This window comes from Lissotriton helveticus, chromosome 2_2, assembly GCF_964261635.1.
Source record: "Lissotriton helveticus chromosome 2_2, aLisHel1.1, whole genome shotgun sequence".
Lineage (NCBI taxonomy): Eukaryota > Metazoa > Chordata > Amphibia > Caudata > Salamandridae > Lissotriton > Lissotriton helveticus.
The window spans coordinates 176,174,042-176,197,592 of NC_136060.1; the positions used below are offsets into that span (position 1 = coordinate 176,174,042).

General features: G+C 44.9%; 1 protein-coding gene across 10 annotated transcripts in view; it reads left to right on the forward strand.

Moving 5' to 3' along the window:
* The window catches only part of APBB2 (amyloid beta precursor protein binding family B member 2), a 1,314,926-nt gene that overhangs the window by 505,585 nt on the left and 785,790 nt on the right, over window positions 1-23,551 (forward strand). For all 10 annotated transcript variants that reach the window (XM_078678261.1, XM_078678265.1, XM_078678264.1 and 7 more), the window contains one exon: window positions 2,432-2,521. The gene's annotated coding sequence lies outside the window, so the exon portion shown is untranslated. The remainder of the gene's footprint in view (window positions 1-2,431; window positions 2,522-23,551) is intronic.

A 23,551-nucleotide genomic window follows, 5' to 3' on the forward strand; every position in this document is an offset into this window, starting at 1 on the left:
TTGCTAGTCACGTTTAAAGAAGAGAACATGAAGAACCATGAAAGTGTAGTTGTGACTGCAAATTCCTTGGTGATAATCTGGTCTTTCACCTCTTCCTTGTGAAACTGTTTCATCTTACAGCATCTTTTGGAAAGTCTGTGATATGCAGATGTTTTAAGATGCTACAGTGGCCGTTCCTTTTGTTTTAAATTTCGTTGTTGAAACGCGAAAGTACATAAATCATGCAATGACATCATGACCTTAGTAGGTATACACATGTTCTTCAATGGAGGGTAGCGTAGTACCCCAAGCACATAAGGAGGTATGACACTGTTTGCATTTATCAGATTCGGGTAGATCGCAGCCATGCATCAACCCCGTCCCTTGCGGCTTCTTCAGGCATACAGCTTCCACCATGTTGGGACCCGTGAGTCCGCTATCCTAGTAGGCACAGCATCAGTCTGGATGCGTGCCCCTTCTCTTCTCGTATAACCTTTTCATAAAGTGGCTCTACCACTCATCTATACCCCACCATGAAAAGCGTAGGCCCCATTCACTTCCCTTCCGCCTCCCCAGTCTCTTTTCCCGCAAGGTATGTTTGATATAGGCCCCAGTGGTTTTTAGGGGACTGTAAGGTGGGAGAAACTCACTGTAAACATCAGATTGAGTGGTGCAGTAGGCCATACTTGTGTGCCGCTCGGTCAGGGTGGGAACCGGACCCCTGGCCCAGCGCATCCCTATCCGGCATTTAGCCAACATAAGCTCCATAGCCACCATGGGTCTAGCTGATTCACCCTCTTATCATATCCCAGAAGATTCAGCATCGAATCAGCTTTCAATGGGGAACCAGTAATCTTATTCCCCTTTCGGAACAGCACTCTCCAGAACTCCGATGTGCAGTACCATGCCACGTGTATAAAGTCTGCGACATCTATGTGGCATCTCGGGATCTCCGCGGAGTCTCTTATCCCATATTACTGTGGCTTTTCCAACTGCTGGGCCAGACCTGTCAAGGTCATCTTGTGGTCCAGGAAAAAAAGCACAGGAAGGTAGTGAAGAGTTTTGTGGCTTTGGGCAAAAGTAGCAAAACCTAGCATTACGCCTCTTGAGTGAGAAAGAGCTTTCTTTTTCCACAAGATTCTGGATTTGGGGGTGCACAGATGCTACCTTTGTTGGAGATCAGATGGGAGTCTACTTCCACTCCTTTGCAATGGTCCAAGTACTATTCTAGACCTCCATCTCTTTACCTTGTTGTGTCGGAAAAGGCATTCTCTGACAGAGAAAAGATCAGTATTTCAATTGTAGAACAATGTCTGTGCTATCAACTTTAATAACACCTGCTTCTATATTCCACTGTGTGCACCTATTACATCCAGGCTATATAATGGTTGGCAAGTTTTCAGTATAAAGTCCCCTCATTTGAGTTTGGTGTGCTCGGCCTTTGCCTCTGTAACATAAGCAGTGGCTGTCTCTTTACAGCACTTTACTGTCCATGTGTATCTATATGTGGATGGCCTGGCTGGGACTTCCTGGGCCCAGGGAGCTTTGGCGGTCCTCGGCTAGGTGACAGGCATCCTTTTCGACTCAGGGATTTCAGTTAACAAGTCCAAGTCCATTTTGACCACCTAGTTGCACCTTCCATTCATAGGAACTATAATGATACAGAAACAATTTTCTTACCTCCAATACAGAGTGAGGGCGGCAAATTACAGTCATGTCACATATGAAACACATCATGTCTGTTAATGCCAGACTTGGCCTGAATGTTCCAGGCCTGGCCATTTACTACTGATTGACCATAAATTCCAGGAATGGCCCTCGTATGTCCGACATTGCCAGAAATGGCCATGAGGAGCATTTTTTTATCATATGCCAAATATTGCTACATCAGTTCCCATCATTTGGTCAGTCAAGATTTGCCCAGGGTTGTTTTCTTCTATATTCATACCTTGCGCTTCATTTTAGCATTCATCTGTGTGGTCATCCGGCCCACTGAGCACAAATTGATTCATCTAATTGTATGTATTTATTTAAGTAAAATGCTCTGTCATATGTTTTGACTTTGTGGTTGTTTTTCCGAGGGCAACTTTTGTGCTTTGAGTGGATTATTTAGTATCCGATGGTTCCTTATGATTATTTGAAAATGATACTTGTATCAGCCGTTGTTTTGTGGTTGTATTCTACAATGGCCCAGGCCTCCTGGGAGGTTCACCTTGGATTGCTCTTGTTGCATATTTGAATCTGAAAGTAGGCCCACGAGTCACACGAGCAAGCAGTAAAGTGATGACAAGTTCTATAAGTGTGGGGGAAGAAAATGTGCATGTTGAAACAGTCTTCCGTTTATATGCTTGCAATGTTAGAGAAAGAAAATATTATTCTTCGTTTCAGATGGCAAAAATACTGTACTTAAATCCTTTGCTAATTTTATGATTTAATTTTTTTTTCTGTGCAGTTTTTGTTAACCGTGCCACAGCAGAGATGAGCTGAAACCTTAGTAACGGAGAACTGTGACAAGTGAGACAGCCTCGCAAGTGCTGGCAAGGTAAAATATAAAGCCCCTTCTACATCTGATCTGTAAAGTGATTTTATTATTGCAGTGTTCCTGTAGAAGTGATTCATGATTACTCACTAGTGTTTTTTTTTTAATTGTGTTCATTGGCATGTCTTATGCAGTTTTTACAACCATTTGCTCGCATTTCAGGTGTGGCTGCCGCGGCAGCAATGGTATACCACAATATTACTTGGTCAAACAGTTACAGCATACACAATCCACAAACCTATAAACCTTACCTTTTAGTATATAGAGGATCTTACTTGTAGTCTGTGTCTGCATTGCCACAATTTTTTTTTTTTTAAAACCTTTATTCGTATTAAAAGGATATACAAATCTGGGCCTACAACCAAATTGGCCGGCCACAATACGGAAATCGGGCAAAAGATCTAGAGCGAGCATTATAGTACCAATCATTAAGGAGCATAAGCGATACAGTCCCGAAAAGGAGGAAACACGGAAGGTCTAGGCGACCAGCGAACAGGAGCAGAGAAGGTTAATTTTATAATATGGGGAGAAGGAGTACGACAGGTTCAGTGTCAACATAGAAGAATCCGAAGTCCCAAAACAAACCCTCAGCAACAGTAAGGGGGTATGGGGCCGCAATACAGGAGAGGCAACACCGTATACATAGGTATAGAAACAGTTGCGTTAAACACAATCAACATTCGATCACTATCGACTTTGCATGCCCACCACCCAATAGCACATCGGAACCAGAACGAAGGGATCGGATGAACATCTTACCAAAACTGACCCGTCATACTAACCTTGGGTAAAAAGGGAAGGGGAGGAAAGAGAGGGGGGGGGGAGAGAGAAGAGGACAAGAAGGGAGAGAAAGGAAAAGAGGGAGTTGAAAACAAAAAACGAAAACTAAAGAGAAGAGCGCCACGCCGACACAGGCGTCCCGCGGCGGGGAACACAGGAGAGAGAGGAGCATTAGCAACGAGGAGGGTATGGCAGTCGCTATGGAAAACAGCAGAACCATAAGAAGAAGATCAACGACGCTACAGACCCACCCCCAGTCATACCACGGGAGGCAAGGACAGACGCGGCACTCCTATAAGGAGATACAAAAGGGCCATAGAACTGAGGAAAATGAACATCAAATAGGACCCAACCCACCCATCCCACCCTGCACCCCTGTAGAAGGCTACGGCCTACCCTTCAGACAGCGTGCCTGTCGCCCTAAACCAGAACCCGAAATGCAGTAGAGAGAAGAGAAAGAAGGAATAAATGAGACAAAAAGAAGACATGAACACAAAGGAAGAAGTGGGGGGGAGGAGCAAGAGGGCGGAAACAAATACAGTCGGCCACAGCCCTCCGCCCAACCGTACACTCGTTGTACGAATGAACCAGAACGACACGATCTCGAGCGCCATAATACTTACAGGGGGGGACCTCCCACCGCGCTATGAATATAAGCAACCACATCACAAGTTCGTAGACCAAAAATCCACCGGAAGTTGTGCACATCACCCCAATCCTTTCTTAACCACAAACCCCACCCACCACATGACAATGTGAATTGAGCCACTTGATGCGAGGCAAGCACACAATTGAGCGAAAGTACGATAAAGACGTAGACCAGGGGGGTCAATCAACCCGCAAGTGAGCATAAGTTCAAATAGGTAGTTCAAATGTATCAGCAACAGCAGCACGGGCAGTGAAAAACAGGAGTTCAGTTTCGCCGTTCGGAAACGCGGGAGTTTCCCCGCAATGTAGAAACACGAACACGTAGATGCAGAGACAGGCAGCAGTCCAGTATTCCTCCCAGGCACCCAAGTGGGACCGGGCTCCGGCACAACATCCGAGTCCCCGATCTCAATACTTCGAAGAGCAGGGAGTTCCAAAGCCAGTGGCTCACTAAGCGGTCGATTACCAGCGGTAATAACCCTCGCAACAGCCGAAGGGGGTGAGGCAATGGAATCACTGGGACAAGGGGGATGCATGAAGAAGCGTCCATCCAAGATGGCGGCGGACCGCGAAGAGCGTATAGGGGCATTGGGGGCCAGGGACGCGTGCAAGGATCTCAGGGCATCAAGAACATCTCCAATTGTAGGCTCACGCACACATGTCCAGGCCCCCGTGCAGTCCGGCAACCCAAGTCCGCCGCCACGAGGTGATCCATATTGCAGATAGGCGGCAGCCATTTTGTGAAGTCAGCCCCTTCACCACCCTCCGCCACTCTCAAAACGGTTCAAAAATGTAGGACTTTACAGAACTCCGGGGGGTCCCAGCGATGGCGGCCTCGGTGCAGAAGGGGTACTCGCCCAATGCGGGGGTCCGCCTATCTCAAACGCCGGCGCTCCTCACTAGCAGAGTCCAGGCGAGAGGGTCCAGGGTCGCCGGACGCAGCAGCGGCGGGGGGGGACCCCTTCACATGACCAGTCCCCGGAGCATCGCGCCCCGCATCAGCCTCAGGCCACCAGGACTGGCCCGGCTCAGGATCACCGGGATGTTCGCACAACGGCTCTCACCAGTGGCTCACTCTCTCGGCCGAAGTCGACAGTCACAGCAATACCAGGCCGGATCCCATAGGCGAGGTCCCGGGCCAGGCTCCACGGAGGCCCCGGTCCATTCGGAGGGCACAACTTCGGAACCGCGGCACGTCGGAGCTTCCGGGAAAGATGGTGAGTGTGAGCAAAGCGTTATGTTCCCAGTTCTTCGATAATGTGTCGTCTCCGGACAGGATATAAGGCAGGATATACGAGTCAGGCCGGAGGGCTGACGGAGCCGAGCTAAAAGGCGACCATTACGCTCGCGAGCTTGGCTCCTCCCCTGCTTTGCCACAATTAACGGACCCAAGGGTCTGGCTTGTAAAATGTGTCCTGTGGTTTCCTCTAACAGGTAGGCAAACAGTAGTCAATCACTCATGGTTCATGCCAATGAGTGTCTTTAAATAGCCAACTAAACAGGAAAGGGAAAAAGAAAAGTAGAGAAAGGAACCAATAGGTAGGGAAAAACTCCCAAACTGCTATGTCCAGTTTACTGTGGCTAATGTCTTCGGATAATTATATGTGGAGGGGCTACTTAGGCTGCCTCGCGGGAAGCAGCAGGGCCATCTTAAGTTGGTCCAGCCATCAACAGTTCCGGGTAGGGGTCTGAGGCACTGTCCCCCACTCCGTACCTAAAGACATATCTCCTCATTGCCCAATTGGCTTCCGGGACATCCTCACTTGACGTGTGTCTTCTCCTACCAGAGTCTGCTTCGTCAATGAGGTTTTCCCATACTTCCAGGACCTCTTCCCACAGCCCCGCTACAAGGTCAATGGTACAAGAGTCTTTGGGTTTAACCCTGACTGTATTACTCTGCCAAAATAGGCTAACTGTAAATACTGTATCACAAGTCTGGTCAGGTACCATAACACAGTGTCGTTTCTTTAGTGAGAGCAAACCCAGAGTCTCGCCATTGGAGCAACTTACACCCCAGTTGTTGTCAAACGAGCAAGATGGAATTTATTGAACCGGAAGACATGGTTTTTATGAATCTGGCCTAATCTTGTGGCAAATTGTGCTCTCTTGGGCAATCACTTTTGTAGGTATTTCTCTGCTTCGTCTTTTTACAGAGATGGGAAGAACCTAAATCAAACTAAACACTGCTAGTAAGTATGTGGTATAAAAAACAGGACATTAACCCAACAATAATTTGTGTTTACCGTTTGGGAGAGAACACTCCATTTCATAGTCCATTACTGAAATATTGTTTATTGAGAAAGTTATGGGCCTTGAAACAAGGAGTCTCACACTGTGGTGCGGGTACTCCTGCTTCATCAGATTGTTTGGTCATGGTCAAATCATTTGGATCCTATGCCTTTGTCCCCATAATTGCCATGATTATGTGATCCAACAGTTTGTGGTGGACGCGGAGCAACGCAGGGGTGTTTTCTGATAGAGCGGGTACATTCACTGAAGATTTACCCAGCTGAGCACACCAGGATATATTATAGGGATGTCGCTGTTGCTACAGCTCAGAGCCTGATACACTTTGCCTCTGGAAAAGCAACAACATATAATCCAATACACATATGTATTGATAATTTTATAAACATCGGCGCGGGGGATCCATAAAAAAACTGAATACGTTATCTAGAAGCTAACACTGAACTTGAATTAGTAGTGGGCTGTTAGCCATTGGTTACACAGACTTCGCTGTCCAATTTTTCTTACACCGGCTTTTTATGGAGAATGGGCATCATTCCCAATTGAAACCAGTACCCCGTTCTTATTTGTCCTAGTGACACTGTATTACATTTGGGCAAGGTCCTGATGAAGGTGGCTCACGGTGTGTGTTACCCCACCGAAACGCGCGTCGACCACGTGTGCCCAGACCTGTTGGCTTTGGTCATTGAAATTGTCCATTGGAAACGTTTTACATTTATGTGTTCCTTATACCCAAATGTGTATATGTGTCTTGTATGACTGTGAGGAATTAATGTGTTTTGATACTAGATTTATCTATTTGTTGGGGGTTGATACAGCCGTATCAAACGTTATATAACTATTTGTAACAATCTTTGTACAAAAAAATTAATAAACATTTTTTTTTAGAAAATCTCATAAATACTGATTAATATGTATTGATCACAAACAGACAAAAGTTAATAAGAATGAAAAATAAAAATGAACTTAAAAAAAAACATGTATATGTGCACTTGAATGTTATAATCATGTCATTTTGCACTTGCACTTTAACCCATACTAGATTTAATCTTCAGTAAAGAAATATAGGTCATAGAGGAGTTTTCTTGCTCTATTTGTCCCCGTAATTGCCATGATTATGTGATTGAGGTGGGAAAAACAATGAAGTATCGAGCCAGATGGCTAGCGGTGCCTCAGCACAAGGTTGCCTTAGGTCCTCAAGCCCAATACAAGCAGAGCCTTTATGTGGCTTCCGTCTGCCACCCACCCTCTAACTTAACGCATCAAGAACTTAAGAAAAAGCTGTAACATTTGATGTAAAACGAGAAAGCGATATCCATCTAGTTATTGACTTGCACAATGTGGAACCAGGGATATATCCTGTCTTCCCTTTAAACTCATCTGTGTGATCCTGGGCAATTGTTGTCTTTCCCCTAGCCTCCTGTTTCTTCATTATCGAATATGAGGGCTCCATGAAATACCTATGTTCAGGATGTTCGCTGTACAAAAGCTTCTCTTGTGTTTTATTGAATGGACTATTCTAGTTTTTCATGTATAATAACAACCTCGGCCACATAGAAGGGCGGTGCCCATGACACCCGACTTGCCCCTTCCTTTATTAATGACCTTGTCGTTAGAGATGGTGGAGGGTATGAATGTTTCTAGGTTCATGTTTGAATGCTATCAGTTCGGATAAAGGCCACTCAATATAGGGATAGAATCTGGTGCATTAATAGGAAACACTTCACATTTTTGAGAAATGCACTTTTTTGAGTTTGAAGAGACTTTACCATATTTTCGCACATTTATCGCACGATGTCTCTAATCGTGAAGGTTTTTCTAAAGATAAGTAGTGAAGGACACCTTCGGTGCTTGAGCGACTGATAAATCATTCAAGAAATTGCTTTTTGACGTTTTTGACCATATGTAAAAAGAAATACAAATACGGATATAGATGGCTTTCTGCTCGTGTTTATCTGTAGAAATCTGCAAAAAAAACGAAAACTGAGAGGCTTAATGATGGCAAAACTAATCTGGCCCTCAGAAACAGGAAATACATTGGATACTTTTAAATCCAGTCATGGTTGAAATGCTCCCGTTTCCAGGAGAGGAGGAAATGGTGTAATACTTTACTTTTAAAAATTGAATAAAAAATTGTGTTATGCTTTTTAAGCTGCACGGGGAATGTCGGCCTTGGATATAACCTGCTCTTAAATGATTTGTAAGGGTGCATGGGTGTCCATTCTCACATAGTCTCCTTACTAGGGATGGAGAAAATGCCCCACAGGGGTTTTCCTGCACCTACCTTAAGTGGATTATAAAATGAGACCTACATAATAATGAAGAATATATGAACAGGTCGTTGGTCTGCTCGAAAAGGTACTGAATCCTGCCTTGATTCCGGGATTATAACTGCGGCTCTCTGTGGCTGCTGCATGCAGATGTGAGGGGCTCGGGTACTGTTTGAGATGAGAGTTGTGCTGTTATCTTCTGTTGACATTCCTTGGATGTCGCCCTCATTTCTCTGCAATGCAGTTATCTGCTCGTCCAATTATCCTCCATCCATTTGGCAGCCTTGGGCAGACGACGTGCTGGAAATTAGTCTCAACAAAACGGAAAGGATGGCGCTTTGTTCAGACAGGAGGAATGAAGCAACGGCAATGAAAAAACAAAAAACCTGGTGCGTGTCCAAAGCCTCGGAGTGCTTCGACTACTTGTCAGTGAGTGACTCGAGCAGCCTCGCTCAGCCGGGCATTCAAACGCTGCTCTGACGCGGCCAATGAGACAGCTGCATTCATGGCACTTCAACCCAACTCAACCACGGAAATGACGTCTCATGAAAGCAGCTGTTCGCATCGGCCAGAGAATTACATCGAGCACCAGTGCCTAATGTGTAAAAACGAAGTACCAGGGCCCTTGTCGGGTGGCCAAAGCAGCTTGCATTGCCCATTGCCACTCAGTGGCGGCTGGTGACATTTGAAAGTGGTGGGGCGTAAACTGATAATCATACTGCGCCGTAGCGAGCGAGCGTAGCGAGCGAGCCCGAACCCCCTAAGGAGGGTTCGGGGGGATTTCCCCCCGAGAAAATTTTGAAAAAATAGTGGGAACATTTTGCATTTTCAAGCAAATTTGAGTAAGCAGGAAGGTTAATAAAGCAATTGTGAGAGTGCAGGTATTACATTATTAAAGAGCTGTCATATAACATAGGTAGCTGCTTATTCAGTATAACCACAGAGCTTCATAACAGACTCCTGCAGCGCTTAGGAGAAAAACGGCCCGAGGCGCTGGTCTGTGACCGAATCAGGGAGGGTGCGGGCCCGGGGCTTGAGACACACTCGTGAGAAGGGGGGTGCGCACTCGCAGTCCTTCAGGAAGAAGGACCGTCAGGCGAGAAGAGGGTGCGAATGCATGGGTGAAATATGTGAGAGCATGTCTCCTGTCCCGGGACTATATATGAGACAGCATGAACCCACACAGTATATGAGACAGCATGAACCCGCCCTACACCCCAAGACCAGGGCTGTACTGAAGGGATCAGGGCAATGCAACTAAGGGCCAATAGATGTTGGGACCTATGCCTAGGATGTGGCAGAATGTTAACTTGCCCCAACTGCCTGACAAGTTAGTGGGAAACTGAGAATTCAATGCAGGTCTCTTAATGAGGCCGATTGCTTTTTTACAGGTTTAACGGTAACCTTCCTACCCGTCTTTGCCCTGCAGTTAAAAGGCTGTGCAGTAAAAAGTAACAAAATATTTTAGCTTTTAATTATTCATCCAAGGTTCAGGACAATCCCCAGTTGGCAGCATTGGCATAGGCACAAATAAATATCTAGCCAACACTCAATACACTGCAGACTTGTAGCCTAGCGAAAAGCAACAGACATGCTGGTTGTTACGTAGGTAGTGTTTTCAAGTAGGCATACTACTCAGAAAATTCCCAACCTAGAGCGCAGGAACAAAACTGTTTGCACGATTTCCTGTCCCATCTAGCATAGATGGACAAGATACAGAGATTAAAGGCGAGCTCTTGTAAACCGTTCAAAAAACATTTCTAAAGACTCGGATAAGCAAAGAAGCAAATCTTAATACCAACTCTGCATATTAACACGTTAACAGTCCCTTCCAGGCTTAAATCTAGCCAGGATGGGCATGGGGAAAAGGAGGAGCTGGGCAGATAAATCTGCAACCTTCTAAGTGTAAAAATCAGTCTTCCTGAAGTGAAACCAGTTTTAGTGCAGACCTCAACATTGCCCAGTGTTACCTACAAGTGCTACAGGTTGCCTTTTTAAGATTGGAAAAATCCTTTGAACTCAATGATAACCAGCACCCTCACCCCCACAAACAACCAGAGAACTCTAGTCTCCCTAACCCTATTTCAAAACCAAGACAAACACATCCACTTCCACGTTCACATGTTGAGTTGAAGATGAAAGAGCTGTAGATACTGGAAGCCGCACATATCACCAGTGAGTGAAATGTCCTTTGAGAAAGCGAAGAAACAGGCATGTGAGAGTCTTCGTGAACGAAGAGACCCTCAAAAAGACCAATAAGGAGAGCACCACCATCTCACCACAGAATTCATCATGGCAAACTTTAATAGAGCCCTTGTATGGTAGGTAGACAATGATGTATGTTTGTTGATGCTGCGGGTCACCGAACTCCGCCCTTTACGTGTGTTTAAAAATAACTTTAATAGAGCCGGGTTGCACATAAATGGAGGCCATTATCAAACAGAGCTTCATAGAAAGCTGCCGTACATTATAACCTGTTCTCATCCATGTACGTGGGACTGGTGGAATACGAAAGGAGAACATTCGGGCCACTATCTGCAGGCGAGGTCTTCCAAAACACCGTGTGGGAGAGATGCTCCCAGAATCTGCAATGCATGTCTGTGATGTTCTCAAATATATGATACAAAAACATCATTGCACATCACAAAAAGTCTCTTTCAATCATTTGCTGTAAGCACGCATAGACCCGATTTCTTTGTCCAAAGGAATCACGTAGTGTATACAAAATCCAAACTTTATTTCTTTTTAAAACACAGTTCTTGACAGCCGACGCGCGTTTCGCCCCCTATGGGCTTTCTCAAGGCAAATCTCCAATTTGTACGATACTTTATCTTCCAATACTTGCGTATTACACGCTCCCTTTAAAGGGCGTCCGCCCAATATATATCATCCAAATCTAGTAGCACTCTATCAGAGGTTGCAGTTGTCCTCACTTGTTTTCAATGTGGAACCATGATAAGTTCCAACATAAATTCCAAAGACTGTCTTGCACCGAAATCGCGTTCAAAACCAGGTTCTCAAATATACCCTTCACCTGCCCTCACTGAGAGGATCTGAACTCTGACCTCCAGTCCATCCATGGTAACCACAGCCTCCAATCCATTCTCGGACCGCCGACCTGCCAGACACATCCAGGACCTAATCTATCCATTCTAGTGCTCCCCGACCCCGTGCCACCCTCGGACTCACTTCGGTCCCCAGACCTCAGTCTCAGACCGCATAGGAAACCAAAGTAGGGAGTCATGCCTGACATATAAGCTTGACTCTGACTCGGCCCAGCCCCCAAACGAATATAGCCCAGTCGATGTACGTGACGCACGATGCATTTGCAAACAGATCAGCCCACCTCTGTCCCTAAGTGCGTAGACTGTAGACACCGCGGCCCACTCGGCCACGCCATTCCTTACTGCCTTCAAGAGCTCAGTACGATTTTTAGAACCATTTAATGCAGAACAGTTAACCAACCGGTCCCAGGCCCAACGCTAAACCTAAATATCCTCCTCTGTACGCACTCACAGTCAGGAAGTTCACTTACAAATTCCAAAGCCGCTTTTAGGTGAAGCTGCTTGGAACCAGAAGCAAGCAACTTAAGTGCGAAAAACTTGCGTGGACGCGAAAGCAGCACACAAGGAGGGAGCATGTCTGAGGACCCTACTCCCTCAAGACAGCGGAGAGGACAGCAACAAATATGCATGTGGTGTCTAAAAAATAGAGACAAGCTGCATGACGCCATCAGCAATGGTGCCAATGGTCCTGGTGCAAGCAAGGAAAACTACCCATTTGGCTGCAAGTGGGCAGTAAAAGTGAACAACTATCAGGGCATAGGCCGCTCAAGCCCATGGGCACCCCTGTCACTACACCAAAGGCAGCTATGCCCCTGGTCCCCCTAAAAAGCCTGTGACACAATGTATAATCAGAGCCACGGGAATTATGCGGCAGGGAAGGACCAAATTTTGCGGCAAGAAAACGCAAATGATGTGGTTTAATGTGGCACATATTACGATCATAATACTGCATGTTTTTGTCATCTTTGCACTTGTTAACACTTCCTGGGCATTGCTTGACCCTCATTAGCACCGGTTTAACACAAAAATATAGCAATAAGCAACAAAATGGTGACCAATCAAGCTTTACAGAGGGCCTTCCACTGAGGGGCAGCACGTGTTGCTGCGTCTTTAGTAACTTTTGAACCCTTTGAGATAGAAATGAACCTTTTTTTATTACAATCTGAAGATTATGCAGAAGACGATGGATTATGTGGCAGATGCGGCAAATGCATACTTAAGCGAAAAACCAGTCCTGTCAAGTATCACGCATAAGGTGTGACTCTTACGCATTTCAGCGTGGTGTTCCGCAACACCGCACTGAAATGTATTGTCACGCATTTTTATTGCTATTCTGAAACTCGCCTAGCTGCCAAGGTTTCAGATTGCTATGTGTGACATTTTCATAATTTCAGTGTAATTATGAGTGACATTTCAACAACGATGAGTGACACTTTCTCATGAGCAAAATCAAGCAATGTAATTGTGCTATTTTCTTGCACAAACCACACAGGACTCAGGGTAACTTCTCCAATAGGCATAAATAACTTGTTTACCCATAAAAAGCAGGCTAAGAACCAATAGCAAAAACAATAAATGTATGCCCAAGTGGAGCCAATCACCCTTTTTGCTTCTTTCCACATAAGAGCCCTGCTTTTCGCACAGCACGCCCCACACAGCGCAACCCGTGGACTCCAACATGGAAGTGCAGCCACAATCACAACGGACCGCCATACTCCATCACATCATCCTAGCTGCTTTGATGTGGACAGCACCACAGCTGACCAACTCATAGCAACTCGGCGTCAGCTTTCATGAGGGAAGCTCCACTCACCACAGAAACTCGCAGCTATCTGCAAAGAAAACAACGGTAGCCCATAAGGCTCTGCCACCATGTACAAAATAAGGTATCGTTGAGAAAAGGTAAATAAGGAGGAGGTTGTAACAACTAACAGCACTGGTGACCCCGCTGTTTAAAATCAACCAACCATTTGCAAACTGTGTAATTACTTTTTCTTTCATGTGCACAGTTGATGTCGTTCTGTCAAAGTACTAGTAATCTAACAGTATCAATAAAAACAGCACATAAAATAACTTTCACAATTTTAACGTGATAACTTGCCTCAGATAAGAAGTTAATAATGTGGCTGTCAGGCATGTTAAAATGAGCACAGCCTTATGATGTAATCTTGCTCTATTTGGATAGGAAAAAACAACAAAGGGCTGCTTCAAACAAGAAGAAATAACTGATTAAAGCAACCCTTTTAGCCGGGGGGAAAAAAAAAGTGCATCTTTTATTCACTAACATGTAACATTCAATAAAATAAAAATCCACAGTGCTCGCCTAGAGCTGAGCACTTCGTGTTCCATGGCTAGTTGGGTTAAGAGCCCTTTATTTCAGCTCCAGACCGACTCTCGTCTCTTGCATGAAATGCCCTTCCCCTTAGTAATCACTGCATAAGGATGGCTCACAGGGCAGAAGAAAAACGACTGTCTCCAGGCTATTAGGACTGTATAATTAGGTTTGGTCGTGGTATTTGAAACCTTTCCTGCATAACAGAAAACTACGTGTAAAGTTTAACTACTTGCCATGGTCAACGTCACGTCGTGGCACATGCAGTCTCGCTTTGGTTACAGCCTACGGCCGCCCGTCAGCCTCGCCTGTGTTCATGCCAGGGATTCTGAGCTACTAGTATTAACACAAACGACGGGGCCGCATAATTACATGATAGCAGTGGCCCTGTATAATGCTGCTCTTGACGATTCCGGGTTCTTACTCTGTGTATACCGACGAATCTTTGTAGACTTTCAGGCCCAAGGAGCATTTTATATTGCAATGATGCACGCCTGGTCCGATCAAAAGGGGATTTGTATTATTAGCCCCTGCTCCAAAATGCAGCATGCTGTTCTCTGAGAAGCCAGAGTTCGCTGATGTGTGGAATGATTAAAATAAAGATTCACACCCATGGAGGAATGAAATCCAGTAAATGCAGAAAGAATGTGAGTCCTATCACCAGTCGCCAGGAGTACCCCACTTACCTCGCTTTTGTTACTATAGTGGCCTTCAGGTTCAGCTGTAAACCATCTTTCCTTGTGTGAGTGCGCAGCGCCGCTCATATAAGTGTGCGTGTTGTGCGTTGTAAGTCTGCGCGCGGTGTGTGGGCACGTTTTGAATAATGCCGGTGGCAGCCGCCCTTTGCAGGTGGGTTCAATCCTGTTTCTCACACATGGGTGGCAGAGGGTTATTAAGCGCTGGGGCCGGGGCATTTGAATTTCGGAGCGGGATTTGTGTGTGAACTCTCTGAGACAGAAAGAGCAGAGGCTGAGGCCGGGCTACACGCTGGGCCATTGAGCGGCGGCTGGTGTGCCAGCCGTGCAGGAGCGGTGCTATACTGGCCGGCCCCGGACAGGGCACCGCAGATTATGGCTTTCAGACTGCTTTCGCGCGTGCCCATGCCTGGAGCGGTGGAGCCCCACAGAAAGGCTTCTTGTAATCAGAGCCCACATATACCCATGTCGAGGCCAGACTAGTAGTGTGAGTGACACACGACACACCACGCACACCGACACACTTCTGGACTGTCTGTACTGGATTACTGTTGTACCCTAAATAAAACTTACTTTCTATGAGGTGACGTGACGTGACTCACTCGACAGTCTCGACTGACTGTGTGGAGACAGTACTGCAGCAGGCACACACGACTCACGAGGAGGGTACATACATACATGAAGACAGAGTACTTCTACACACTCTCCTCTCGACTCTCTCAGTCCTCGTCGTGTGCTGTTTTGGCACGCCAGGCGCGGTGACGTGCATACGGCGCAGCATTACCAGCGCCACTACAAAAGGATTGGCTAAAGAGCAGGGTAAATACTGCCCATTATGAGACCCGGGAGAGCCGGGTCCCTGCCTGTTTGTGTGCTGCAGGGGAGGAGGAGGGGGGAAGGTACTACTGGGTGTGCGCATGCGTGGGCCAGTCAAATAAATGACTAGCCCAAAATGCGCACACACACACAGTCAGTGCCTGCTGCGCTACCTATGGCTGCGCTGTCACTCATTGCCGCAGCCCCGCCCCCACTGCCTTCCGCGATTCCGAATCTGTCAGGCTTGTCCCGCTAACTCTCCCTGCCGCACACAGTACTGCGAGTGCGCTTAGTGAAGCGCAGATAAATTATTTTTGAAGCCTATAGTATTTACTACTTCCTGCAGCGTGCGGTCGTCCATGGTTAGTGGGGCAACGCCCCAACGCCCCTAATGGACGCACCGCCACTGTTGCCACTGCCAGCGCTGCTAATGACTGTACCAGCACAGCTACTAAACATCTCACTCCTAAAAGTCTGCTGCACAGACTACTCCAGGCCTCTAAAAGCTACAGAAATGACTCAAGGAGCCGATATTTGTCATGTTTAATGTATATTAAATTATTAAATAACTGCTGTTGCGCTCATTTCAAAAGGAGGAACTTGTGTGGACTAATAAGTGAGCACCGGAAACCACGGGCCCAAATTAAGCATGTTACATTTCTTCTCCAAGCATGTTTCTAAGGCTGCTGAAGTTCCACAGACACATAACATCACACTTGTAGCGGGCTGCATTTGAAATAGAGGTGTGCAAAATTTGCGTAGTTTGCCTTTACACTATATTGTACGTAATTACATGTAATGCAAATCCATCATTTAGTGCTATATGTAAGCACAAAATACATCCTTAAGTCAGTTTTAGATGCGCGGTTGCATTTTGCTGTAAAAAATTGCGTGAAAGCAACAGCCCTTTGTGGTCGGGATGTTCGCATTATTCCCAGGTGCTGGCTGTAAAATTTTACTTCAAACAGCATGTAATTATACGACATGACATAATTACTGACATTTTGCTTAAGAAGCCTAAGAAAAAAATTCGCTAATTATACCAGCGTAATTTGTTTCGCCTGGGCCTTATTTGAAACTCTCACTTTTGCATCCTAGTTCACTCTACGAATGAGCCTACTATTACTCCAGAGGATAACAATGCTTAACAAATATTAACTAGTTTGTCTTTGTCTGCGGCAGACAAAGGTTTAGCGAAGCGGAGGACACTGCATAGAAAATTAGCACTTTGAATTGGACAGTAGACTAAATAGGAATTAAAACAGTTTGAGTTCAATTCACAGGACCCAATTTTATTTTCAATTTTATGTAATTTTGAGGAACGTGCACAGCGAAAACAAAACTGTTGTATGCATCTTGGTAGTGTGGACCACCTTAGTGGCTAACTTGTCAGGACACGGCTTTTCTTCTCTCCGATGAGTGAGCTTTCATACATATTGTTACCTGGCATATGGTTTGGCAGCTTACCAAAGGAGGCATTGCCAAAGGGTATGGCTGTGGCCAGCTGACTCATAAAAGTTGCAAGTGAAGAAATGGTTGCAGATTTTTTTGTTTTGTTGAAACTAGGATTCCGATCAAGGTCGCAGATAAGTAATGACACTTGAATGTTGATGATGCAGCCATCAAATAACGAAGTAGCTTTTAGGTTAAACAAGAGTTCGTGTTTTTTTGACCGAGCAAAACTTTAAAGCAGTACAGGCACATTTTCTTTTGCTTATCCTGGCTGCTATTTCTTTAATGAAATGGATTACCACCCTGGTCCCGCAGTCTGTGACTTGCTCAAAGCAAGTTCATGGAAGGAGTTGGAGGTGCAGAGAGGCATTCATAAAGGGTTCCTCCACTATATCACATTGTCAGTCTCGTTTCTACATATCAAGCAGGAGGAACGCAAGGTCCTCCAACAGAGTAAATATAGTGGTTTTGGGGGAAGGAACAAGGAGGCTGAAGACCTTTAAACAGCAATATGTCCTGAATATGGTTGGAAACCACACAAATTATATGTGTATAGAGAGGAAATTTTCTGTTATGTCTCAAGACCTGCTTCAGAGCACATCAGGTTCAAGAAGCGGTCCACAGCATAGAGCCCCATTTGTGAGCAATCTGAGAGTGGTCTTCACATCTAGGAGCACTAATATGACCCCATTATCCAATCCCCTAAACAAGAGGCAAGCAATTACACTAAAGGAGAATGCATTTACATGGCTTCCTCTGAAGGCCACCCACCAGAAATCCAACTACCCACCGAACAAGCTAACTATCTTGGACCAGAAGATGGAAGCAACTGATTCCTAAGTGACTGAGGCGAGGATACATTTGATGTGGTAGGCTTAACTACATGAAGGAAACAAAGATGGACAAGTGGAGCTACTATTCGATAAGTATTTGACATTTTAGAAAGGATGTCAATGAAAAACAAAAGGTAATGGTTCAATCCATTCAAGGCAGACTTGTGTTGCAGAGATAAAATACTTAAGACCTAAGGACAATGTTCTTAAAGCCGTGAACCCTCGAAAGGAGAATCCTTTTCTCTCTGGGAAGCTAGTCCCTCCACTGATGTGTTCCGAATCGGCTCAACAGGGGAGCTATAATTGACATTGAACACTTGCTCTTTACATATATGGTCAGTCAAAGTGAAAAGTGTAAGTTAAAGATTTTGTCTGACTCTTTACTTTGTATTATGCTCTAAGACAGCATGGACTGAGATCCAACTTTTGCGTCTTCCAGGAATGTTAAAAGTATTAGCTATATTGGATACTGAATCAAGATTAATTCTTAATGATTTAAAGGATGCTTGGTGTTTAGAACTGAGTAAATGTCAACAGTAAGGATTTTTGGAGGGAGAGGTTCTTGTTCTACTGTGGACTAAAGACTTACTTTTTATTCTAAAATCACCTTTTTATTGAAGGTTTTGGTGGCGGCAAACTTTTATTAGTTGGACTTGGTGATAATCACTTGTGTTCATTGAGCTGCTTGTCCGATGGAACTTTGATGCATATGTTTTGGGATTGTAAGGTTTTCCAATTTTGGTGAAAGTGAATGGAAAGAGTATTGGAAGGATAGAAGCCAGCCAACTAGATAGAGAGATGGTAAAGAGGCTATCCTCCAGGGGAGGGACAAACGCTAAAAGGACAAGGAAAGCCATTGAGAACCAAGCAAGCAAAGGAGAGTGACAATAAAGCTATCCAATGGTAAGCAGTGGGCAGGTCGTGAGCCCCTGGAAATTCTTGGTAATCACACAATAGGTCTTTTGCACCCAGATTTGTGTTGTCTGGTACACTTGATGTAAACATGCCACTGTGCCTACTGTTTTGGTACTGCAGCGAGTCATTTGATAGCATCAACAGAAAGACTCTGGAAACCTATAGGAGATAACTGTGGAACAGCTGGTATTGACTACCATCTTTAATTTCTGTTCTGGTTCGAGTGAGGATAGGTCTCACTGGCGAGGTGTTAGATAAAATTGTGACTACTAGAGGAATAAAACAGGGTTTTCTTGTATCTTTTGCCTAAATCCTTTAAAGTTCATGTATACCAATGTTCGTACCTCTTCTTTGCTTGTGACAACCAATGCTTATTTGTCATAATCCTTAGTAGCACCTACTATAATTACCTCCAGGATAAAGCCTCCCCATAAGCTGGGATTTTTGTTTTTTATTTTCTAGTTACAATTCTCAGTCTATTGGAGAGTTCTGCAGAAAAAAACAATACATTCTCCTTGTTTCTCTGTCTCACTGGGTTTCTATTCTCTCCCCAGTCTCCGTGATGCTCTCACTTGCCGTGTACTTCTCTACCCCTATTGTGTTTCTGTTCCCTGTGTTGCTTCCCTCCCTCCATATCCCCTCTTTTGCTCCCCGGCCCACCAAAATCCCCCATTTTGCTTCTGCGTCTCTCCCTTCATTTTTTTTTCTTTTTAGTTACTGATCCAACTCAGGTTGGTAACTTGAAAAACAAACACGCCTGTGTCATTTTATAGACACATGCGTATTGTGCGCTCCTACAATCTGATGCTGCTGTCTACCTCAAAAGTAAGCAAGACCTATTAGCTTTATCAGTGCTTATTTTTAGTCTTGTAATACTGCAGACTGATCAGCAAGCAATCCAGAAGAACTATGTCCACTGCTAATGTTTCATTTCCAGCTTACTTTCAGTCCGACTCTTTCCGTTGATGAAATATGCGCTGAACGTCACTGCATAGAATATTTCTTACTGGTATTCACACCCGTGCTCAATCTATGTAATGTGTGTATAGTATAGGGGGGTATTACCCAAAAGTAGTCAGTGGGACCTGGGTTACTAAGTAATAAGAGGAAGGGGTCCCAATGAAATAGAGAACATAAAATAAAACTGGATAAAGACAATAATCACGGAAGCAATAAAGTTAACCACATTGTTTTAATCACAATGGGTACAACATAATCAAATAACATCAATCGTTAAGTAATTGGTGAAGGTGGAGCAGAGCCCCAGAAGGGAAAGTGCGTGATGTGGTGAGGATTCAGTGATAGGAAAGGGTTGACAGGTGACAGAATAATCGGTATTTCAAGCAAGTGGTTTCGGTCTTTACATATTATGTACAGAACACAAACTGGAAAGAATCCTCATTAAAGTAAAATGACATCATACTCCAGACAGTACAACATATGAACAATTGGGGTGTGGAGTCGATGATTAGAACAAATAGTTGTCGACGTTTCGACCCTCGTAACTGAGCAGGTATAGTATTATCCTTGCGGTGGGGTCTTCTTCAGGACAGGAAAAAGGGGGTGGACCACCTTGTCGGAATAAGTTCAGGTATTGGGCCACAAAGGGGCACCAAAATTGAGATTCCCCGTCAAGTTGTTCGTTCCACGAGGAAGTAGGGACCGGAATGACTGCCGTGCTAATCCTCACGTTAATCGGTAGCCGAATTAATCAGGCGATGAATCCGCTTGCGTTTGGCCCCAAACGCAAGCGGATTCATCGCCTGCTTTGCTGTTGATCTTCTCCAGGCATGGTTCACCATTTGCTGAGCTTTTAAGCATATCTGGATCTGCAGAGGTTTGGGTAAGGAAAAACCTTCCACGGATCTGAAGAGTCTTTTCTAGGACCATTGCCCACCAGCAATGGCACCCATGACAGAGCTCGGTGGAGCACATCTACCCCCATAGCCTTGTGACTATCCTGCCTTTTAAAAGCAGGGACAGTGCCTACAGCAGCTAAGCAACAGAACAATTGGATCACAAGTTAAAGCAGGTAACAGGAGCTGAGCCTAGGCAGCCATTTAAAGGACCAGATTTCACTCGCTTCAGCTTGGCTGAAGGAGGCTAATTTTGAGCTCAGTTTTGCTCCCCAAACCCATCTTTCTTGCTGCTGATGGACAGTCCTCAGTCCAGATGGGCACTAACTGAGTCATAGCTGTGCTGGACACATTTTTATTATATGGCGGAAAGCTAATGAAATTCACAAGTTTCGCATTCTGCAAATTTCAAGAAATGTAATGTGATTTTTGCCTGCAGAAGACTGGTTCGAGCAGAAAATATCTCGCACAGTTTACATCAGTGCATATAACTGTTACGTATTATGGTAAAATTTCATAAAACATTGATGTCACCCACCCCCAACTATAGCTAGAAAAGTGGCTAGGCTAGAAAATTGAACATATGAAGCGAGACACCAAACGGCTAGTAGTTTGTCCCCCTCCCCCCACCCCTCCGGAAAAAAAGACCGAGTAGCCACACCCATGTCACCCTCCTGTCCGTTATTGTATTTGATCTTTGTCGTGTGAAAATTACGCAGTATGGCTTCCTAGAATGTTTTCCCAGACATGTTCACTTTCATTTTAGTGAGGGATGATATTTCTGGGTGAAAATACAAAGATGTAAATAAAGTAGACAGAGTTGTAGAGAAGAAGACTTGCCCTGCTTTCATTGATTTGGGAAAAAACACCAGCATATGCAGATTTGGTAGAAAGTTCCTTAAAAAAAAATCTTAGACCAGCTACTCACTTATGAAATCAGCCTGTTCAGTAGAGTAGTGTGCACTAATATTAAAAGCAAGAAGTTCATTTGATATTCTCGAGGCTTTGAAATAAGATACTTTTAAAGTTGAAACTCAGGCAAGAAGAATACTTGATAAATTGAGGTTATTCCCAACATTTTTCAATCACGTATTCAAACTGCTGAGTTGAGTATGCAGATGCACTTAATAAGATATGAACATAAAGACAGCCTTTCCACTCTAGCTCCTCCAGATGGGTAAAACAGATGTGGTATGTAGAGAAAGATATGGCTTGGACGTTCTGTGCAAGAAAATTGCTTTGAGCTTTAAACATTTGGCAAAAACTATGCAATTGCAAGCCAGAAAAGTATTCATCCAGTCTGATGGCAGTAAAACAAGACATTCCTTTGGCAGTGGTAATATTCTTTAGCGTGCGGTTCGTTTTCTTCAGTGATTTTTTGGAGTTGATCCTTGGTGCTGCCACAGGGAAAAAATGTGACTCGTTCGACACTGCAAGTCTGCAGCAGACTGTTTCAGTCACTCATATTTTGGCCATAGTAAGTAAATAAGTAAAATCTTTATTGTATGATTACCTAAAATCATTTACAAAAAACGATGTAAATTACATCATAAAACAGGCGTGGAATGTAAAACTAAATGGTTAAAACCTATACGATGTTCGTTTAACTAAAAAAATAATATATATATATATCAATATCCACATCTCTCCAGAAAGAGAGAAAAACGGGACAAACTCTCGTATTCCTTATTTTGCACTTTTTATTTTATCCTTCAAGTCAGGGGATGTTTTTAGGCAGAATGCGATCAACGCGCTTCACTTGCTCATGATCAATTGAATGTGAGCAAGGGATAGGGTATCCCAAAATGCGTTGATCGCATTCTACCTAAAAACATCCCATGACTTGAAGGATAAAATAAAAAGTGTAAAATAAGGAATACAAGAGTTTCTCCAGTTTTTCTTTCTTGTGAGACTTGGATGTATATGTAGTGGTGTGGTTGTGCCGCGGGGAAACGAACCGACGTTGAGCGCTACACTTCCCGGCAACGAGGAACCAAGCGAAAAGGATATATAGATCTATAATATAATATAATGTTACAACATTTATAGCTCGAGCGCGGTTAACAGCGTCAGGAAGTACTACGGCCCAGTGATATGAGGGCAATGCAAAATGAGGCATCACTGGGCAAAACCAGAAACCATGGGATGCTTGGGCGTGCAGTATTCAATCAATCATATAATTTGTAAAGCACACTACTCACCTGTGAGGGTCTCAAGGCGCTCGGGTGGGGAATGCTGCTACTGCTCGAAAAGCTAGGTCTTAAGGAGTTTTCTGAAGGTCAGCAGGTCTTGGGTCTGCCGTTGGTGGATGGGGAGGGTGTTCCAGGTCTTGGTGGCGAAGTGGGAGAACGATCTGCCGCTGGAGGTCGCTCTTCGGAAGCGGGGGACTGTGGCGAGGAGGAGGTCGGCTGAGCGGAGCTGGCGGGTGGGGGTGTAGAATCTGAGTAGTCTGTTGAGGTACGTTGGTCCGGTGTTGTGCCTTGTGTGCGTGGGTGAGGAGCTTGAAGGTTATCCTCTTGTTGAACGGGAGCAAGTGCAGGACTCTCAGGTGGGGTGTGATGTGGCTGCGGCGAGGGATGTCGAGGATCAGGCGTGCAGAGGCGTTCTGGATGCGTTGGCGCCGTCTCAGGAGTTTGGCAGAAGCTCCTGCTTAGAGGGCATTTCCGTAGTCCAACCTGCTGCTGACGAGGGCCTGGGTGACCGTTCTTCTTTTTTCAGTGGGGATCCACTTGTAGATACTGCGGAGCATGCGTTGCCATGAGGTCATGCATAAAATTATTTTGTACGTGAAGATCCATCTCCAGATTACAGTGGATTACCCCAGGGTTGCTTTGAAGCCCTTGATATTTTGCATCCAAGCCAATCGTACGTGTATCTCAGAGGAACACATGCATAAAAATCAAATAAACCTGGAGCATCCAAATGCATAGGACCCTATACTGCTGTGATCAAGGGTGCCGAATTGCTGCGAGAAAGCATATAATACGAGTTAAACACAAAACTCCTCCCAGATAAATGCTGATAAGGTGTTAAAACCTGTGGTGCAGATAACGCGCATGAATCTATGTGGCGCATATTTGTACAGTGGACCCCACTAAGAGATTGTGCCAGAAGTAAATAGGAC